Source organism: Nothobranchius furzeri, chromosome 14, assembly GCF_043380555.1.
Source record: "Nothobranchius furzeri strain GRZ-AD chromosome 14, NfurGRZ-RIMD1, whole genome shotgun sequence".
NCBI lineage: Eukaryota > Metazoa > Chordata > Actinopteri > Cyprinodontiformes > Nothobranchiidae > Nothobranchius > Nothobranchius furzeri.
In genome coordinates this window covers 27,016,032-27,033,876 of record NC_091754.1, presented here as the reverse complement: position 1 = coordinate 27,033,876, position 17,845 = coordinate 27,016,032, and the positions used below count along the sequence as shown (strand labels likewise).

Below are 17,845 nucleotides of genomic sequence, written 5' to 3'. Positions count from 1 at the left end.
ACTTGTAGGAGCAAGATGGAGTACAAATAATAATAATAAAAAAGATAGTCAACACTGATGACCCTAATTTACTACTTTGTTTTGGGGATTTAACGTGTCTTCATTACAAACGTGACTTTGTCAGCCATGTTTGTAGTTTGTAAAACCATCAGCCTGCAGTCTTCGACAATAGCTCGTTGAAGATGTAATTTTAAGTTACTTTTCCTAATAGTTTTAATGACGGTTATCTTCTTGTCTTAAAGGTAATGCAGATGCTCTTCTGATGTTTCAGGAAAGAACCACAATCGGAAAAATGTTCACCAGTCTACCGTGCATGCTCTGTCTGCCAGCTTTGCACTTGCTACTTCTAGCAGTAATCCAAAATGCATTTCTCCAAATAACACGTCGAAGTTTAGCTTACCTGTCGAGCAGGAAATTGGCGACAGCGGCATCTGTTGGGAGCCCAACCGTCTCTTTCAGCTCACGCCATCAGACTCAAATGAGTCTCCAGAAAATCCTCTGATATTTATTTCCCACTTCGGATGCCTTCCTCTTCTTATTGTAGACTTAGACACTTTTTTAGTTGTGACCCTCAGCCATTTTCAAAAGAACTCTGTATGCACAGAGAGCGCATGCGCACAACGTGAGAACTACCCTGAGTGAAGAGCGAGCCCGCACAACGGCCTTGTGGAACGGCTTCACCAGAAGCTTAGATGGTCCCCCGGAAGAAAAGAACACCCAGATTACATTTAAAGTGCATTTAAGATAGTGGGTTCGTTACTAAAGAAAAGGAATTAGCTAGATCTTTTTTCTCTGTGATTTGGGACTCCTGCTAATGTAGCTGAAGTCACATAGGAACGCTTTTATTTAGTTTGCATTCATATATTAAAGACATCAAACACAAAAGAATCATTGTATGTTTACATTCCTGCATTTTATGAATCTTTGTTATTATATTTGTTGACTAATCATCATCATCATCATCAAAATCAATATCAATAATAACAACAATAACAATAATTATTATTATAACAAAATAATAATAATAACAACAACAATAATTATTATTATTCATAAATTGTGCAGTCAGTGGCGGCTGGAAAAAACATTATTAATGGGGGTTGTATTATTCCATTAGGATTCAAAAAACTGTTGGAAAATGACAACATATCTAAAACACTCATTAAGTTTCCTTCTTCAAATAAGCAGCTTTACAAATAAAGTACATTATCAACGTTACAGATAAAGGAAACAAATGTATCTACAAGTGATTTACACAAAATGATGTGCAAAACATTCTGATTGCATGTAAATTGTTAAGCAAAACCTGCACATTGACAGTAAATGCATGTGTGTGTTTTTAACTTTTTGGATTTTTTTTTTCTCCTTTCACATCAGATGGGGGTGGCACCCCAAGCGCGTCCCCCCCCCCGGGCGAGCCACCACCAGATACAGTGATAGGCCATTTTAAATCGTTACTTCAGTCTGTCACACTGTGAGTTGGGTGAGGTTAGGACCCAAGATGCAGACCCAGGATGACACAAGGCAGGAGTAGTGAAAATGTAAGAAACCTTTATTAAGGGGTAAATCCAAAGGGCTGGAAGCCAAAAACCAAAAATCCAAGAATCAAAACTTGGGAATATCCAAAAACACAAGAGACCTAGAGGAATTCCAAATACCTAGAGAGGGGGCGAGACAACGCTGACACAAACAATGGACCAACATCCATACTACAGGGTTATATACACAAGGGCTGGGTGATTAGGGAATTGTGCACAGGTGAGACCAATAAACAGAGGAGGAGCACAACGGAGCAGGGGAGGAAACCAGACCTAAAAATGGGGAAGGGAGCAAAATGAACTAGAGGGAGAAAACAGATTAGATAAAACACTTAACAGAAGACTAATGATAAAAGGTGTCTAAGGAAAAACATATGGGAAACCTAGAGAGCCTGGAGAGGGTTGGGGACGCACAGGGACGCTGAAACCTGGGGGGGACACCTAAGGGGGAAAAACCTGGAGTGGTCTGGGGAACACAAGGAGGCACATGAGGAGGGATGCAGACAAGGAGACACATAAGGGAAACCTAGAGAGGGATGGAGAACACAAGGAGACACATGAGGGAGACGCAGGACGCAGACCATGACACAGTCAATTAATTCAGATAAACTGGGGGACAGTTTGAAACAGAGTGTGAAGTAGGAGGTTAATACAAAAAACTTCATCAACGTCACTTCTTTATTCTCGTTGCCCTGGACATTCTTCCTACTCTCATATAGAACCCTGTTTGTGTTCTGCGACGTTCTGATTTACACATACGCACAGAGAGGAAATGTGATTAATAAGAATAAGGAAGCACAGCAGAAGCACCGTGTTTGTCATGAGGCACTGAGAGCGGCAAGTTCAGAGAGAGAGAGAAGCTGTTTGTGGCAATTTCTTGCTGATTTTACACATGAATCATGAAACTGAGTTGCATGACAAAAATAGCTGTTAAAGGCTCTCCAGAATTATGTTTTCAGGGCAAAACATGGTTTGAACCATTTTGCAAGAAAAAGCAAGCTTCCTTGCGTGTGCATACTGACAGATTTTATTCTGTGCATGTAATTATACAGCCAAAAAAACGAAAAAATAACTCTTCTAAAAGCCATAGATCATATTTAGACTGTTGCAAACATGAAAAATATACATTTGTGTGATTGCTGCTGCTCCTATGAGCCTGCTGGAACACAGCAGTTGTGAGCACCACTCACTGGTGCATTACATCCAGTGTTGAGTAGAAAAACAAAGCTCTGGTGTCCTTTGCTCTCCTGCTGATGTAAATCACTCATGTAAGTGCTTTCAGTCCTCCGTCTCTGGAGAGGACAGATCTAAGCTATTTTTCTTTCTCTGTCCACGTATTTGTGCAAAATCAAGCCGCTGTTGCAAGGCTGTAATTTTGCCTCCATGTCTGCATCTGGTTCCTCACCTTAATGACGGAGTCCTCATGAAATGCACACTGAGATAATAGAGAACATGAGATCTGAAGTCCACATGAATTATTTAGACCTTTTGTATTAAAGTCAGTCCCAGAGGCCCATTTCTGAACACAGCTGTTGGCTGCAGTCGTCTCAGTGGAAGACCTGATTTGAACAACAAGGAGGGGAAATGCACACAGAAAAATTTGTATTTAACTCACAGTTCCTGTCTGTCTGCCTCATTTATATGCTGATTATCAAATCTCATGTTGGATTTATTGGTAATTTCGGTACAGATCATGTTTAGATCTTCACGGTGACCTCCTAGATCCTTACAGCAGAGCAGACAGTGGTAAATCTATAATTCAGACATCTTCCCTTATTTTTTAAAATCCTATTTCCTTTTGATTCTTTTTTTCCCTCTTTCCCTTTCATGTTTTCTTCCTTTTATTTTTATTCTCATTGGCATTAACTTCTCATTGTTCCTTTGCTGCGGTTCCTATGGTTGGTCAAGGACGATTATTTTTAAGTTTTGAATTTTTCCTCTTTTTCTTGTTTGCTTTTCTCTTGACTTTCCTGTTCCCTTTCATTTGAAACTTATTTCAATATTCTCTGCCTTTCTATTTTTTCCTCTACTCTGTCTCTGTTCTTTCACATTATCTTTCACCTCAGTAAATGTGACATACTATACATTTTTATGACAAGTTCTAATAAATCAATAGTCGATACAAAACATGTTCCTGAGGTCCTATGCACCAAATCACGCTCACATAAAGCGATCTCACCAGCCTGACAGTTTCAGCTTCTTCCTGTTGCTGGCCACGCCCACCCATCCTCTGATTGGCTGCTATGATGTGAGGAGGGGCTTGGGGTAGAGCCGGTGCTCCTCCTTGTGCCACCCCCGTATGTACAGTCTATGGCCACCCCCCCCCCCCCCCCCCAGCTTCAACAAGTGAGGGAGGTTTCTAAACTAATTTTCCTTTTTGTGACAATAATATAAGGAACTTTTCAAATGGCTCATGGAAAAATATTCTTTCTTAGATTTTTTTTCTAAAACCTGACAGAAAGTGGGTGAATAATTTTTATTCAAGTCTTTTTAGGGGCAGTAGAGGCCCACAAGATAACACAAAAGGGTGCAAAAGGTGGAGTTTGTCTAATATATCCCTACACACTCGGGCATTGTTTGTTTGTTTGTTTAATTGTTTATTTCTGGCATTTTTTCTTTTCCCTTGCCCTGTCCTATTCACATTTTCTGCTCTCTATCTCTTTATTCTCCCTCTTTCCTTCCATTCCCTTTGAAGTAGGTTTGCAACCCCACCTGTTCAGGACCAAAATCATGTTCAGGGATCAGTTTTTATCCGAACAATGCTGGCTCCCATAGAGCTCTCATGACATAAATGTCTGAAGGTCAGTGGAGGAACTTTAAAAACCCGCCTCATTATACAGTATCACTAAGAAAAGAAACTCCAGAAAGCCATCTGTCCAATTAAAAGATAAGGATGTGACCATTAACAACCACAGGGGTTGCTGATTATAAAAAAATAGAGAGATCGTCACACTTTTGATCTTCGCCTCAGAGAAATAAGGGACACACTCTTGAGCCAGCCCTGATGTGTCCAAATGAACGAGAGCAGAAGATGAAATGATTGTGTTTGGGTACTTGTGGCCTTAATTGCAGATCGTTTTGGAAGTGTGTGGATGGAAAGTAAAATCAGTATCATTTTTACTCTGAATAAGAAATGCAATAGGAAAACAGAGGCTTTTTCACACAGACCTTTCAAAAAACAATCATTTCGTTGTCTAATGAAAAACTTGCATATATATATATATAACATTCTGATTATCATTTTATTTATTATTTTCTTTTTCTGTTTTGAGCCAGGAGGATTTTGCAACCTAAGCTAAATTGCATTCAGAGATGGAGCCCATCAGTTTAAAGAAAAAAAATACAATTTAATACTAATGAATAACTTCTGTTTTATTCTGAATTATGGGAATAAGACTAAATTTTGAGTTATTTTGATATTGGGCTAGAGAAGATTCAAGGCACTTAGCGGACTCTATCGCTGTGTCTCAATTCAGGGTCTGCATCCTTCGAAGGACTCAGCCTACTCGGCCAACGTGGGCTTGGTCCTCCGTCGGCCGAGTAGACCGAATTTTAACGGCTGTGAATTTGGACAGGCCTAGCCTTCATGAATCCCCGCCTCTCCCTCCGCGAACATTCCGTCGCCTAGCAACCGTGGAACCACTGAGCAGAAGGGAGAAGGAACTTTAAACGATGGAGCTCAACGTTTTATTTAGCTTTTTAATCATTTCTTTGACGGCTAGAGAGCTAATTCGGAGAAAATACTTTCGACAAGCTGAGCCTGAGCAAACATGTGATGATAGTTTTTAATACTTTCTAAGTGTCTTAATTTGACCAAAACCGATTTATCACCTTTTAAGACTTTAAGACCCAGCGGGATACCCTCTAGTAAACAATTCACATTTGTAAACAACAATAAAATTCAAGAGTTTAATACATAACTGATTTTATTTAAATATTTCTTTTATATGTACATGTTTTATCTTTCTTAACCATTTTTTCTAGCAAAGTAAAAAGCCTGCTAAAATTCTCCCTTCTCTCCTGTGCCCTCTGCTGCTCTGCCTCCCTCTGCAGCCTCAAGTCCTCCCTGATCAGCTCCAGAAGCTGGTCATCGCTGTCACCTTCCCCTGGATGCCCATTTTCTCCAGAATAGTCTTAACAAACATGTAAGAAATAAAACAGGAAGAGAAAAGAGGACAACGGGTTATTCCTTTCATGTTTTCGCAGGAAAAACTAAACTCAAACAACAGTTTTTAAAATATGAGATGTTATTGTACCTCCATGCCACAGCCGCCGGATACTTAGCTCCAGTGATCATGTGGTCCATCTTCGCCCTAAGCTTAATAAAGTCCGTGGTTTTCTCTTTTGTCCCTATAATACAAACTTCTATTAAAATCAGGGGAAACGTAGCAGGAGAAGTACGACACCGAGCGGCCGAACATACGAGCCGAGACCGCAATACAAGCACTTTTACTGTAACATTTCAAACTAAAATAACGTTCATGTATCACAAAAAGCCCTTAACCTAAAAGTTTTCAAGTTTATACTGTCATTTATATGCTCAAACCTCTCCGACAGCTCCCGCTTCACTGTCCGCCATTGTTTTTAAAAGTTCTGCCATCCGGCCCACAAGGCATCTTGGGAAATGTAAACCACTGAAGGATACACCGTACCCATCCTGCTTGCAGGTGAAAAGAAGGCCGGATTCGTCGACCGCATTTGAAGGAGTCTTCGAACTGGGACAGGCCTAGTCGCGGCGCTGTGACGGAACCGACCAACGAAGGATGCAGACCCTGAATTGAGACACAGCGTATAAGTTACTGGCAAACTTTACAGGAACTCTACTCACGCTCATGAACAATGCGCCATATTTGGCCTTACACTTCCTATTTTCTCAGTAGAGACGCCTACTGGTTGGGAAGGGAATGACAGCAAATGCAAGATGTGGTATCTTATACTAAGATCCCAACTCAATTGCTCTTTGACAAATACACGTGTAAATCCCAAAAGTTAGAAGCAAAACATACGGCGAAACATCATTTTCTTACTATGGCTCTCGTCTGTGGAACAGTCTGCCAGAAAACCTCGAAGTGGCAGACCAAGATAAATCTGCTGCATGGTGGCGAAGTTGTGGCTGCATGGTGGCACAGTTGTTAGCACTGTTGCCTCGCAGCAAGGAAGGTTGCAGGTTCGAAACTCGGCTGCAGCCTTTCTGCGTGGAGTTGTGTGTTCTCCCCATGCATGTGTGGGTTTCCTCTGGGTACTCCGGTTTCCCCCACAGATCACAACATGCCCACCCACAGCACAAACAGAACCATTTGAGGAGTGCTAGAGCACATTTAGACAAGCCAGCTTCATTTTGGAATAAGGTGCTGTGGAATGATGAAACTAAAACTGAGTTATTTGGTCATAACAAGGAGCGTTATGCATGGAGGAAAAAGAACACAGCTTTCCAAGAACCAAAATGGCTGGATCTTTCAACAAGACAACGACCCTAGACACTGCTCAACATCTACTAAAGCTGGGCAGACACTGACTTTTTCCACTCGTAGCACTCAGCTTCAGCTTTTGGAAATATGGACTTAATTAATTGGTCATTCAACGTGATTGACAAAATTTTGAGAACGGAGAAGGGGGCTCCCACCTGTCCCGAGGGGACATTCGCATCGGGATATGCACTCGATTCTTGGGAGGTCTGGCGAATCGTGTGCCTCTCTCAGCTGTCCATCGAGGACGTGGAAGATTTGTGGATATTCGGCCTGATGATCACTGGATTTCTTCTGATTGGAGTGGGAGGATATCTGGTTTTCTGGAAATTTGGGAAGACGGGAGCGATTGGAGTGCGACCCGTACCCACGGAATGTGTCGCTCGTGCGGTGACCTCACAGACTGGGACGTTACTCGAGGTGAACCGTAAGCTGGACAATGTCCTTGCGGCATTGCCTGTGTTAGTGCGCAAGATGGATTTGATCTCGGAGAGGGTCGCCGGACGATGCGGGGATGTGGAATGTAAAATTGGCTTCACTGGTGGACATGAATGACCACTTAGAGACTACAAGACGGAGGGGAAGATTATCTCTGTCTACCCTAAACAAAGTTATGTTTATCCTTATCTGACGCCATAGCAGCCTCTCAAGGCTGCCTCAACACACCCCCACAAAAGGAGGAATGCCGACAGATGCTGTGTCCCGACCTTCACCCTCTCCCTTCAGGCTATATCTGCAGGGACCTCAATGTGCTCTCTGTTCCTTATCTCTCCCTCCCACCTGTTGTTCTGCAGCTGGTCGATGCGCCGCAGTGGCAGCTCCCATTGGAGGCTTCAGGATCCCGCCCACCCCCACCTCCCCATTGGACTCTGATGTTGTACACGTGCTGTCTGTGCTTCCATGTCTGGTGTTTTTTTGCATTGGAGTGCTACACCCTGCTGGTGTAACCCTGTTAATGCCTTTTTTTCCCCTCCCTGAACTTTCCTCATGTAACACCCTTTTCATCTAACTATTAAGGTAGCGCGACTCATGTTGCGAATGACCGCAGTCACCAATTCTTGTTATGTGTCTTACCCACGTATGTCTGATCTTTGAATTGTGTGTGCTGAAACTGAATTTCATTTCTCTGTATGTCCTGCACATGTGGAGAATATGACAATAAATGACTCTTGACTCTTGACTCAAACTGTACAACTTCCTGGCACAAATCTCACAAGTCATGTGCTCACACTATACATCTGGTAGCAACACGTCAGACTAAATATTAGGCTAAAAATTGCCGTTTTTACACAACAGGTTGGACTTTTGTGTTATTGATGTCTGTTGTCCTTCGGAAGTGCTGTAGGAGGACACACAGGGATGTATGGGGGTTGGATGAGGAAGACGAAAGAAAGAAAGTGAATTAATTTTTTTGTGATCAGTGTAATTTGACTTAAACACGCTTTCTTGACAATCCTTGTCATTGTGTGCGTAAAAAAATGTACAAATAAAAATGGCTGACGCGTGTTAATAGGGAAATAACTGGCGAGCCACGCTGATGCATGCTTGCACTTGCGCCTGCGCCGTGTGCAGTTCTGGTACTTTTTGAGTCGCAGCCGCTCGAAGCACTGTTTCAACAGTACAATACCCTCATGACGGACGAGCTAAATATCAAACACGCCAGAACTCTGCGCGAGCACGAGGTTTTGATCACCTCTCGTAACCTCTTGTATATGACGCTGAGCACAAAACTTGCACCGATCTGGCAGATTCTTGCATGAGGGAAAAATCGGCTCAAAAATGTGAAAAAGTCACGGTGTTTGCCGGCTTAAGGCGTTCATGCAGAGGAACAAGTAGAACATTGTGGAATGACCATCTCAGCCCCAGACATAAATGTTATTGAAAATCTGGTGACAGTGAAAGAGAGCTGTCCACGCTCGGAAGCATCAAACTTGAATGAACTAGAAGCTGCAGTAGCTCAACAGGATGAGCGGGTTGTCCTGTAATCGGAAGGTTGCAGGTTCGATCCCAGCTCCGGACAGAAAATTCTGCTGTTGTGTCCTTGGGCAAGACACTTAACCCACTTTGCCTGCTGGTGGTGGTCGGAGGGACCGGTGGCACCTGTGCTCGGCAGCCTCGCCTCTGTCTGTGCGCCCCAGGGCAGCTGTGGCTACATCGTAGCTCATCACCATCAGTGTGTGAATGTGTGTGTGTGAATGGATGAATGATACACTGTAGTGTAAAGCGCTTTGGAGTCCTTACTCTGAGGCGCTATACAAGTGCGGGTCATTTATCATTTAGAGATGTTTTGTAAAGAAGTATAGTCCAAAATACCTTCAACCAGAATCCAGACTCTCATTGGAAGCTATAGGAAGTGTTTAGAGGCTGTTGGTTCTGCAAAAGGAGGATCTGCTAAATATTAAGTTACTTTATTTTTTGGGGGCTCAAATTTATGCACCTGCCTTATTTTCTTTAAACAATTATTGCACACTTTCTGTACATTCTATAAACTTAGTTTCGCTTCTCAAATATCACTTATTGTGTCTCCTATATGGTATATTCAACTGTAATTTTTTATCTTAACAACCAGCGATTTATAAAGAAAAATCATGAAGAATAACAAGGCTGCCCAAATGTATGCATCCCACTGTACGTTGTAGTTTTAAAGCACTTTGTGTTGATTTTATCATGAAAAGTGCTCTACAAATGAAATTAGACTTGATTTCATTTGAAAAGTAACCTTGAACTGATTTATTAATCTTAAGTTAAACCACAAAGTCGCATAGCACCTGAGGAGAGTGACTTTAAAGGTAGTAAAAAAGTTGGGTTTAAAATTGTCAGTTTTATTTTGCTGACAGCTTATTTTTTATGTACGTGCATAACTGTATGGCAGCAGTGCGTGGTATATGGAGCTTTCGGAGAAATTGAACCAGAAAGGGCATCTGTTCTTCTGTTTGTTAAGGGAGGAGAAAGGAAATTGTTTTTCCCCGTCGATAGAGCAAAAACAAAGCTACAACTTTCAGCCATACATGAGGCGAAATTACAACAAATGTCTTCTATTTCTTTCTTGGTTTGTTTTCATTATGCCTCAACTCTGAGCTCTTTCCTCCCTGCTGTTATTGATCCTCATAAGGCTGAAGCAACCCTTGCCCTTTGCTTGTCAATCAATACCCTAAATCATACATTTAGAGTATAATCAAGGCATTTCCGGCCTCTTGCGGAGACACACATAGAAGCAAGACAACTTGATGTGGAATTGCTTTTCTAGTCAGCGTGTGCCTGTGCGTTTATGATACTCTTTATTCATGTGCTCATTACATTCTGCTGCCCACTCTCCAGATGCACAGCTTTACACCGCCTTACATTACAGCCGTGGGCCCGATGGCAACAGCTCACAGGAAGCTGCATGCGTTAAATTGATGCTGTTTTTTCCCTACTTACAGTACCTTTCAGTGAGTCCGTGACTAAACGCTTTAACTGTCATTACCATTTTGCGTTGCCACCACTTTCCATGGTACACAATAAAAATGATGTCTTTACAGCAGCATCTCTGCTCATATTCCTCAGTCTCGTTCCTCCTCAGCCTCCTCCGCTGGCATCCCTGCAGTTAGAGAAGCTGTCCAAGAAGAAGCCAGTGTCGGCATGTGCAAGAAGCGAGTGTGTGTGTGTGTGTGTGTGTGTGTGTGTGTGTGTGTGTGTGTGTGTGTGTGTGTGTGTGTGTGTGTGTGTGTGTGTGTGCGTGCACTGGGTGAAAATAGTCTATATTAAAACCCGACTGTGTGACGTATGTGCATGTGCATCTTCCTGCTGCACGTATCAGTGTGTGAATAATCACGAGCACAATGATTTTACAAAAGCTGCTTCTCCTTGAGTCACACAGGTGGAAGTCTCCTGGCTGCTCTGACACACGCAGTGCATCAGAAAGGCTGCTGCTGCTGATTGTGGTGGTTCGTCAGCAGCACCCACATGCCAGTTTTCTTTGCTGTAGTGGTGATTATGGGTAGCCAAGCCGCAGGTGGCCATCAGAGATGTAGGCTGATGGTGTGGGTGAGATTATGCTAATACGTTTATCTGACTGACACGTTCACCTAGAGACATTTCAACTCCATGTATCTATTCAAACACTCAACAACAGGAATTGCTGCCCGTGATTCATCTTCAATCACCTCTGCTCCTGTCAGAGGCCTTTTGTGTTGTAATCAAAGAAGTATTAAAAAAAAATCAGTAGAAATCTGCTCTGCAGGAGAACAAATCAGCTTTAACTGACTTAGCAGTTGGCTCGGGGATGACTCATTCCAATCATTTCGTAAATAACACTAGCAGCATAATCTCCTGGTAGTTTTGTAAAAAGTTTTTGGACTTGCACACTTTTCTGAGAGCAACCAGACATGCATATATGAATAAGCAGCCTAAATTCAAAGAACATGTGATTTTAAAAAGCATCTTGGCCTATTCTTATTACAACCAATGCATTAGGGATACTATCCAATTTTTTCACATTTTTAAATTATTTTCTTGAGCCAGCACATGCTAAACCCTTAATGAAATCAGACCCCATCGCCCCCTGTGGACAGAATACTGCACTTGCAACCTCAGAGTTGATAGCCCCCTCCCTGCTGGTGGAGGGAGCTGTGGAGTGGAGTGCAGCTGGAGTCTGTTTCCAGCATGCTTCCTGCACGTTTCAGATCATGAACACAGCTGATTTGTTTGATTTAATGATGAATAACTCCTGTAGAAACTACCCAGCAAACATTGTCACAACAGCAATGTGGTTCCCTACGCCCAAAAATGGCCACGCCGGTCAGACGTCTTAAATTTGTTAAAACATATGTAACGGAACATTCCCTAAAAATCCATTCAGATATATTTGTACATGTCAACAGTTACATGTATTATTGTTATTTTGACAATTAGTTACGTGTGTAGCATCCAGTAAATGTTGGTCCGACAACAACGTGGTGTCCACGGCCTATAATGTTCTTGCTAGTAAGGAATCTACCTTTCATGCAGAAGATCTGGGTTCAAATCCAGGTTGGGACATACAAGAGTCTAACTCAGAAGGCATTTGCACATGTTTTTTTATTCCAGTAATGATTTTTTTTACAGTAATACAACAAAAAGAAGCCTGAATTTTAATTATTAAATGTCCAAAGGAGACAAGCTGAAAGACGTTTATGTTACAGCCAGAAAATACGTTGGTTCAACTTTCATTTTGGTACCATTTTTCAACCATGACGGAACGTCTCGGTTTGACGTTTCAACAGGCATCAAACGTCCTAATGTTTGCTGGGTAATGAAAGCTGGGCAGACATTTCAGCTGTTAGATTAAAGTGTAAGAAAGGCTAACTTACAGCGAGGAGATAAGTTTCGTTTTTGGTCTACCCTTCAGAGAATTAATAACGGACAGTAGGGGGAGCTAATAGCAAAAACTGCCTAGCATCCCTTTAACCCTCCCACTGTCTTCATGGGTGACCCCACAAAGAAAGTTGACCATTGAGCAGGATTGATGGTTTATCCCTTGAGGTCCACGTGGCAGGGTGAGGAGTGAGGACTCATTTTTGGATTTGTTGAAACCCCACCTCCACAACCTCCTTACGATGAATCGTATCTGTTCATGTCCTTGATGTGTACAATATGTTTTTGTTTTATCATTTGTTGGGTTCAGCATATCTGATATGGAGATGCTCCCAATTCACTTTTGCAGGAAAAAGGCTAAATTATCTTACTTTTTGGTATTTAAAATTGTCAACTGATTAATTTAAAGCATATCATCAATTCAACAAAACATTGAAGCCTTTTGACTTTATTCAGAACACATTTTTGCAGTTCAATATCAACTCTAGATTTGCTAAGGTGTTTATAGGATTTTTTTCTTAATTTGGAAGGCTTACGTATCCTATAGGTACAAATGAATTTATTATAACTCAGATGCTGCTCTGACTCTAGAAAACAGAGACAAGTTTTTGTCAAAATGAGAGGTGCAAATAGAACTCCATTGAAAATGGTACAAACACATGAACTACTGAGATTTCAGGAATTCATCAGTGAGTTATTTTGACATGCGTTAATTTTTCTGTCTGTATTCTTCCCACATTAGCTAACTTAGGGACAATAGAGAACCTATTGTCGGTATATTCTTTATAGAAAGTGTAGACAGTGATGTGATTTTAGTTTTTGCCTCACAGCTCTGGGTTTTGCTGTGACCCAGCGTCACGTTTAGACTCAGTCCTCCCTTCATTATTCAGCAGAGCACTGAAGCAGACTTTATGCTGATTAACTTCGTTACATTTGATGGATTATCTGCGACCTTTCCATTCCTTCATATAGCTCTGAGAGCCTTTTGGGGGACGGGTGGGGGATGCATCCCATTTAATTAGACAAGAATAGGTGTAATCTATTGGTTGATTCAGTTCACTGTTGATTGAGGAATACTGTGTTCTGTAAATGTTGAACAAACTCGCCCATAGTCATCCTGACATGTCGTTAGTGGAGTCACAAGAAAGCAGTCAAACACTGGATGAGTTTAAATCACAGAAACACGCTTACACAGCTCTCCAGTGTGTGTTCGGAGGTGTGTGTGTGGGGGGTGGGGGGTTCAGTAAGAATTACTTACCAAAGTAGAAAGAGAGTAACCTAGTTTCATATGCATTGATTAATTAATTATGCATAAATAAGTGGTAACTACAAAAAATTAACACAAGGAAAAAAATCTGGATGAGAAGGAAAAGTTCTCCCTGAGTTGATTTGTTTGCATTTTCTGCAGTAGAATTAAGGTGAGAATATTTGCAAGAAATTTTTATTGTATCCACTAAGCCAAAAATGGCCTTAGACCAAATGTTGTGCAAAAATTCTAAATGGAAAGTTATGTCCATTGCAGTCACAGTCAATGTTAAGCTTCACCCGATAAGTCACCTAATGTTCCGCCCACTAAGCCAGTATTGTAATTTTGCAGATCTTGAATTGTTTTAAACATAATTCCATTTATTTTCTACAAATTCAAATTGCTCATTTGCAAACTATGTTAGCGTGAGATGGAATGGTGACAGTCTGTTTCCATGGTAACACACTCTTTTCTAGAATGAAATAAAATAATTTCTGTAATTTGATTTAATTTACTCAGACTTTTCCATTCAGTTTATTTTTTATAGCACCAAATCGCGACAACTTCACAAAATAAACATTCTAATACAGGTCAGTTCATTAAGCTAATCAGGAAATGTTTCCTATAGAATAAACCCAGCTAATTGCATCAAGTCACTGACTGGTGTCAGTGACTTCACAGCAATCCTCATACTAAGCAAGCATTTAGCAACAGTGGAGAGGAAAACTCACTTTTAACAGGAAGAAACCTCCAGAGGATCCTGGCTCAGTATAAACAGCCATCCACCACGACTCACTGAGGATGGAGAAGACAGAGCAGACACGACAACTTGGAAAAAAAAACTATAGAATACTTCCGGATACACCTTTCAAAACAAACCTTCTAAAACTGTGGTGTCTATTGCTCCTCTAGAGCTCCTACCCTGCATGTTTTAGTTGATTCAGTGGTTGAATTAAATCTTCAGACTCCACTGTTTATTATTATCACAATAAAAGATAAAACCCTTCATTTTTACGCCAAGTTTCTCTGGAAAATGTTAAATCATTAATTCAAAGTCCTTTAAGTAGAACTGAATATTTATCTAACAAGAGATTACAGCATTAATTGTAAAAGATTATTAATTTCAATTTCCTGACTGCTGATTGATGCTAGTGGTGTGTTTGTGTGTTTTCCATGATGGGACTTGTGCAGCAGATGCAGATGGAGTTTTTCATGAAGTGTCTCCTTTAAACGCTCTGCTTTTCGACTCTTCTAAACGCTTTCGTCTCATGACATCTGGGGCGTTTCACTGGGATAACATGTTACATAATTAGCACCAAATTAACACTCAATTAGGCAATCTGTGTTGAGATGGTGGGGGCAGACTTATCTTTAGAGGATTTAGAAATCACATCAGAGCCGCATTCACCACCTGGCCCACTGAGAACAGGCTTAATGTTATTTTAATATAAATTAACAGTTTGCTTAAAAAAAGCACAATGTTTGATTTTTGCACTGTTCTGCCACCCTCATAAGGCAGATGTGTTTGGAGGGAGACCGAGCTCCGAATGCAGCCACAGCCACAAGGGCGCGCCCGTAGCCGTCATATGATTCTAACGTGGCTGAGCGGTGCTCTGCCCGTAGCACAATGGCTGTGGTCAGGCGACATTAAACGATACATTAAAAATTAAGAAATAGTCTACGGACAGCAAAAATACCAAGACAGCAGCATGTTTACCATACTGAATGTGTGTGTCTGTGGTTGCAAACGTCAGGTTTTGCAGTCTCCTTCAGTAAGTTATGAACTGCTTTCACTTCCTACCTTTACGAACAACCGTTTTAACGCCACAAATTAGCACAAACGTAATACTAAAAACTTAGCCTGGTCCGGTTCATTTTGGACCTACCTGGGGGAATGGTGACCCCTGGATGACCTATAAAATTATGTTGAACATTTTAAAAATCATAGCAGCGCAAACGACAATTTTATCGGCACAAATCAGCACAAACGTAGCACTAAACACTCCACCTATTTGCGTGGATTTCTGATGTGGGTGGGGTGTCAGCTTGATCTACATCTCGCACTTGCACCCTTGCGCCCTTCAACTGCACGTTCCCGGCCAGGGGTGTGAGTGCATAAGGTGTCCCGATTCTCATGTGCAGAAGTTGACCACACCCCCATTGCACCCTTAATCTGCACTTCACCCAAGTCCACAGCGATGCGGACCTCGAGAAACGGAATTACCCACAACCCATTGCTCATACTGTCAAGTTTTGGATTTGAAAATAAGGGAAAATTTACAACACCCGCAGCGAGCCAACCCACCACCACAACCGAGCTCTAGTATCTCTTATATTGTAAGATAGGTGTACAAAAAATCTATAAGAACAACTTTTCTGAGATAATCCATCCCACCTCACAGGTGTGCTACATCAAGATGCTGATCTGACATCATGAGTAGTGCACAGGTGTACCTTATACTGCTCACAACAAAAGGCCACCCTGGAATGTGCAGATTTTTACTTTATTTGGGGTCTGGGGACTCAGAACCGGTGAGTGTCTGGTGTGACCACCATTTGCCTCATGCAGTGCAACGCATCTTCTTCGCATAGAGTTAATCAGATTGTCAATTGTGGCCTGTGGAATGTTGGTCCACTCCTATTCAATGGCTGTGCGAAGTTGTTGGATATTGATTCATTCAAAGATGCCAAGATGGCGCCGTGCTCGGCCTGCCGTCTGCTCTCCCGATTGTTGTTTTTGCTTATTATTTTCCTGTGTTGCTCTTTGGTGGATAGTAGCTCAAATTTTCGCTATGATCGCCTCACTCTTCTTGAACTTTGGCATAAACTTGGATTTGTCTATCACCCAAGGGCGTCAGTTTGTTTTCAGAATTGCTGGGGACAATAACCATACACTTGAGTGGGGTTTAAAATTTGCTGGGGACAATAAAGTAGGCTAGCAAAGGGGTCGGCACCCCGCGGCTCTGGAGCCGCATGCGGCTCTTCCATCCATCTGATGTGGCTCTCTGCTTGTAAAATAATGAATGGATATTTAAATAAAAAGCTTTATATTTTACTGCATTAATTTTACATCTGTATGCCAATTCTAAATGTAAAGATTGTCTGCGTAAACCTGAACAGGTCCAACCTGGTCTTACTGTGAGACCGGGTTGGCGCGTCACGCTTGTGCGTAATCATATAGGCGCATTCTGAGCTGAAGAGGATGTGAGATTCTGGGATTCTCCTCAGACGGCTCCTGGATGTGTCGCCACAATGGAGACAGGAACAAGCGCTATTCAGCCAAAGTTTCATAATCAGGGAACATTTTCTAAGTGACAAGTCTCTCTGAGAGACAGGGTTTGGAAAACACTCGCGTCAGTGGGAGGAACCTTCCACATGCGCTCTGGTTCTCTGGGTGGCTCTGGGGTTAATCAAGTTTAATTGTTTCTCGTTGCAACAATCTTCACAGGAAGGCAAAACAGTTAAACGGCAGGTTACAGATATTTCCATTTGACTGTTTATTTTGACAGATGAACTCAAGGATGTTGCTTGGTTTGAAAGAATTACCCGACGCACACTGATGCGCATGGATGAGCTGACATTTTAATCGTTAACGCACATCGCGGAGGTAAAATATTCCCATCAGAACATCAGAGCTTTATACTGGACACTGTGTTCAGCGTGGCTCGGAGCGCCCACGGTGGACAGTGGGCTGAAGATCTGGGGTTCGCAGCGCAGTGCAGAACCACGCGCATGCGATAAGTTTTCCTCCCACTGAAACAGTCTGGAAACCAGGTCTCTCTGAGGGATGTGTCACTTGGAAAAATGTTCTTTTTATGAAATTATGAAACTTTGGCTGAACAGCGCTTGTTTCCGTCTCTAATATGGAGACGCATGACGCGTAGAGACATTTGATCACGCACAAAGTTTATGTGGAGCAGAAGCGGTCGGGCCACGGCAGGTGGAATGTTCCTAGCCTACATGAAGTGTAACTGTTTAATTATAACATTAATATGTTACTGGACACGCTGGTCTGGTTGGTTAGACCAGTGTTTGAAGTGGAAAACACACACACACACACACACACACACACACACACACACACACCAATTAAAATAATGCTGACAGCGTGGACTAGAAGACAGGTGATGGGTTACGTGTTTAAATGATGATCAGGCTGCTGTAAAATGTAATCTCCATCCACATCCAGACACGTTTATCCTCTATTCTTTCTCTATTTGCTCTGCTCTTGTCTGGGCTGATCAGCTGATGGTGCGCGCGGC

General features: G+C 42.0%; 1 protein-coding gene across 4 annotated transcripts in view; it reads left to right on the top strand.

Moving 5' to 3' along the window:
• il1rapl1a (interleukin 1 receptor accessory protein-like 1a) overlaps window positions 1-17,845 on the top strand; it is a 288,242-nt gene that overhangs the window by 149,327 nt on the left and 121,070 nt on the right. The window lies entirely within an intron of this gene.